The following is a 4,780-nucleotide window of genomic DNA, read 5'->3' as shown; positions in this document are numbered from 1 at the left end:
ACATTAATGGAAATGGGATCGGGTCACCATGGATTTTGTAAGTGGTCTACCTCTCACCCGGAAGAAACATGATGCAGCATGGGTGACTACTCACTAGAGAGGTTAGCAGAATTGTATATCAGTGAGATAGTTAGACTGCATGGAATTCCACTTTCCATCATATCTGATCGAGACCCAAGGTTTACGTCAAGATTCTGGAAGAAGTTGCATGAATCCTTGGGTACACAACTCCATTTCAGCACAGCTTTCCATCCTCAGACGGATGGGCAATCTGAAAGAGTAATCCAGGTAAATAATTGAAACCAATGAAATTGATACAAATATTGAATTGAAATGATAACAATAACGTGAAATACTTGTCAGGTCCTTGAGGATATGCTGAGGAGTTGTGTCATTGAGTTTGAGGGAAGCTGGGATAGATACCTCCCACTGGCAGAATTTGCATACAACAATAGCTACCAAGCTAGTATCCAAATGGCCCCGTATGAAGCACTGTATGGGAGAAAATGTAGAACTCGGTGTCTTTGGACTGAATTGGGAGAAGACAAGCTGGTAGGGCCGGACACAGTGAAGCAGTGAGGAGAAGGTGAAATCAATCAAAGCCAACTTAAAGGTTGCCTCAGACAGACAGAAATCTTATGCCGACCTGAAGAGGAAAGAAATAGAATATGGGGTTGGCGACAAAGTGTTCCTCAAGGTGTCACCGTGGAAGAAAGTGCTGAGGTTTGGAAGAAAAGGTAAGTTAAGCCCTAGGTTCATTGGCCCATATGAAGTCATAGAACGTGTGGGTCCAGTGGCCTATAGGCTAGCTTTACCACCAGAGCTGGACAAGATCCACAATGTGTTCCACGTGTCCATGCTCAGAAGATACCGCTCAGATCCTTCACATGTCATCTCCAGAGAAGAAATTGAAATCTGCGGATTTGACATACGAAGAAGAACCTCTACGGATCTTGGCGCGGGAAGTGAAAGAGTTGAGAAACAAGCAAATTCCATTGGTGAAAGTGCTCTGGAGGCACCACAACACCGAGGAGGCAACTTGGGAAAGTGAAGAGACGATGAGGCAACAGTCCCCTCAACTGTTTGTATCAGGTAAATTTCGAGGACGAAATTTAAATTAGAGGGGAAGAGTTGTAACACCCTCCCGGTAACCACTCCGTACATCCTACTGTTCCGGTGACCGGTGTCGGTCCGGACAGCTAGAATGTAACACCCTCCCGATAACCACTCCGTACATCCTACTGTTCCGGTGACCGGTGTCGGTCCGGACAGCTAGAATGTCGGGAAAAATATTCAAACTAAAGTCAGGAACCATAATTAACTCAAATATTAACAAGAAAAATTTAGTAAAAATTTTAGAAATAAAATACAATCAAGTTAAGCAGTAGGTGCCTAGCGATGGGTAACAGGAGGAAGTTGCGGTTCTACATGCGAGGAGCCCTAGACAGGGGAAAAATTATAAAATAATTTTTGGGACTCCAGAGAAGGGTAATTGAGGTTCCCATGGCATTAGAATGCCAAGAAAATACCTAGAAAAATTTTTCAATCGGTACAGACGATTTTGACCCGTTAAGCCAAACGGAGGGCATTTTGGTCATTTCGCCTTCAGAGGTGATTTTTGGCCAACTTGTCCAGTTGAGTAAATAATTAATATGACATAAAATATGAAGAAATATTACTAGAAATTAAATTGAAAATGAGTAGTGGAGGAAAGAAAAGAAAAATGCAACAAATGCAAATTATGACCTCAAAGTGATGTCATTTAAAATGTCTAACCAATCACCATTAAGCCATCCATTGACTAATTAATAAAAGGACTAAATGAAGACTAAATAACCAAAAGAAAACTTCAGCAGCCACCCCTTCCTTATGCAGTCGAAACCCTAGTCTCCATAGCCACCTCCATGAAAGCTCCTTCAACCTTCAATTCTCTCCTTCATTTCACCCTAAAACCCTAGTTTCCTTTCACTAAAATTTGCCCTAGCACCTTGCTAAAGCCTTTGGCAGCCAACAAGAGGGAAGAAAGTAAAGTTTAGGGCTTTGGAAATTCTGCCCAATCAAGGTTAGTGCATATATGTAGTTAAAATACATTAATTCCATGATTTAGGCTTGTAATGAACTAGAAATTGTGAAATAATGAAACAAATTCAATGTGTATCTCCACCAAAGAATTCGGCAGCCCTAATAGAGGAAGGGTTTTGAATGTTTTTAATGGACTTAGCATGAGTTGGAGATTGTATTTAAGTTATATATTTACATATATGTTGAACTAGGGTGCTAATTGAGGGATTATGGGTAAAGTGCATTGGACATTAGGGTTTTGAGGCATGAAAATGTGACTTGGCTTATTAAACTGTTAAAGAACAATCTAATGGTCAATAAGTGACCATTTGAGGTATGTTGAACACAATTTGGACTGAAAAATGGTATGGTAAACTCAAGGTGTAAATTGCCCTAGGACAGCATCAGAGGGACTGAAAATTCAGTCACTTTGCACTGCCATAACAGGCTGTGTTAGTCCAATTGATGTTTGGCCAATTGGACATGAAACTAGGCTTATAATGGCACATTTTTGCTGAAGAAACCATGCCCAAAAGACCAAAGCAAAAGGACCAAAACTCAGCCCCAATCCGGATACCCTGCACTGAATTCTGCAGAATTGACCAAATGAACAGTAACTGTTCATTTGGCCATAACTCACTGTAGATTTGGTCAATTGACCTGAAATTTTACAGCAACAAGTTAAGACATAGACAAACAACTTTCATGAAGGAACCTACCCCAAATTATGGCCAGAACCCATCCAACCAAGTGACTCTAGTTACTGTTCATGCGCTGTAGATATGGTAATTTTCTGCAGAATGCACTTTCGGCCAGCTTGGGTCTTTGGACCATATCTAGAGCTAAAAAACTCCAAATGGAGTGATTCAAAAAAAGAAATTCAACTAGACAAAATAAGGAACAATTTTCATGTTTTACATTTCTTCAAATTCCTACAGCAACAGTGTCTAATGGAACAGTGAATTTGACTCACCAAAACTGAAAATTCTGCTTGTGTTGAGTTACACTTTGAAATGGTATTAACACTTAATGTCAACAAGTTTTAAACACTAAATGTGGTATATTGGGAGTGCCAAAGTCAATGTACATATTTGCTATCAAAAAGTCAACATTTTAGTTGACCATAGAGGTGAATAGTAACACCAAAACTTGAAATTCAAAGATTGAAGAATTTAAAAGTTTCAAATGCCCTAGTATACCTAACAAGATTGGTTTGGATAGTTTGGCATGCCAATAGGGTTCGATTAGCGATCGCACATGGCAAAAATGCCATTCGTGATTTCATGGCTTTTAGCCATTCGACTTTGCATTGTGACTTGGCCTTGTGCACGAGATTATTCTGACTTGGTATTGCTCTGTTGCCGGGTGATGCATATGCGACGATGGTGTGGCCCGAGGTACTAGATACCCGATGCGGTTACCCGTTATCGATCCGATCGTCTATTGTAGGTTACTTGGGCAACCAAATGAATGGAAATGAGTAATGTAGAAGAAATAAATGAATGGATATACAAATACATGACAAACAAAACATGTACATGCAATACATATTTATATCTGTTATTTCTTGTTATTTTATTATTGCACCACTAAGCATTATTGCTTAGCGCGTTGCTTGCCACGCGTAGTCTTGGAGACCCGATCGTGAGCCCAGTAGACCACGGTGGGTGAGTCCATCAAGCGATTCGCTCGATTAATGTGTCACCTCGTCACTGCGATTGCATTGGTAGGACACTAGATGTCATTTTGTCATTTTGTAATTAAATTTTTATTTCTGTATGTATTTGGGATTTATGTAATGTATTTTGAGCTTTATGTAAATAATAAAGATTTATGGTCATGTATGGTATTAATTTGAGTATTTAATGGTTGTTTATATATGAGAACCACGAAAGGGATGTTTTGAGCAATGAAAAGGTTGTTGAGACCTGAAATAGAAAAATTGTTGAGATCTTGATATTGAGTTTTATGATGATATTGGAGTTGAGAATGAATGAAATTGTATATTGGAAGTGTTTTTAACAGTTCAAGAAGCTATTTTTTCATTTTTAGCGGTACTCATGGATTTTCCTTAAAATCTTGAACCTCAAATGAATAATACTTTTGATAAATGGTTAAAATAAATCATATTTCATAAATTAACTTCAAAAGCATGACACAAATTAAGTAAGGTATATTAGAGTGTGCGATACAGTGTGGCATTACTTATTCGGGTATCTTGTACACGAGTAAGGGTGTCACATTTAGTGGTATCAGAGCACGGTTTAGGCGTTTCTGGGCCGAGATTGAGTCCATACCATGCATTGCATTTGTAAGAGTCGAGGTGACACTAACGCAGATCTGTTTATCTTTCTTATTTTGAATAGGATATGGATCCTTCATCTCAGAGAGCCGTTGAGGAGGAAGTGGAGAGTCATGCTCCACCTGCACCCGGTGAGGCGGGGGCATGAGAGAATCTGCTCCGCCACTCAAGCGAGCACCTTTCGGCCTCCACGAGCCATGTTCCAACAAATGGTCGACTTCTTTAGATAGATGGTGGGGTAATGCCGGCACCACCACCACCGGCTCCACAGTAAATCACACTTGGAGGCTAAGAAAGTTTGGGTGTGGACTTCTAGTAAGAGAAGATGACTCTGTTGCGGTAAGGGGTTGAGCAGAGTCCTAAAACAACTCCACTTGCACTCCGAGCAAAACACGAAGGCGCCATCTCTTTCTTTGC

Source organism: Hevea brasiliensis, chromosome 14, assembly GCF_030052815.1.
Source record: "Hevea brasiliensis isolate MT/VB/25A 57/8 chromosome 14, ASM3005281v1, whole genome shotgun sequence".
Classification (NCBI taxonomy): domain Eukaryota; kingdom Viridiplantae; phylum Streptophyta; class Magnoliopsida; order Malpighiales; family Euphorbiaceae; genus Hevea; species Hevea brasiliensis.
This window is presented reverse-complemented; position numbering follows the sequence as displayed.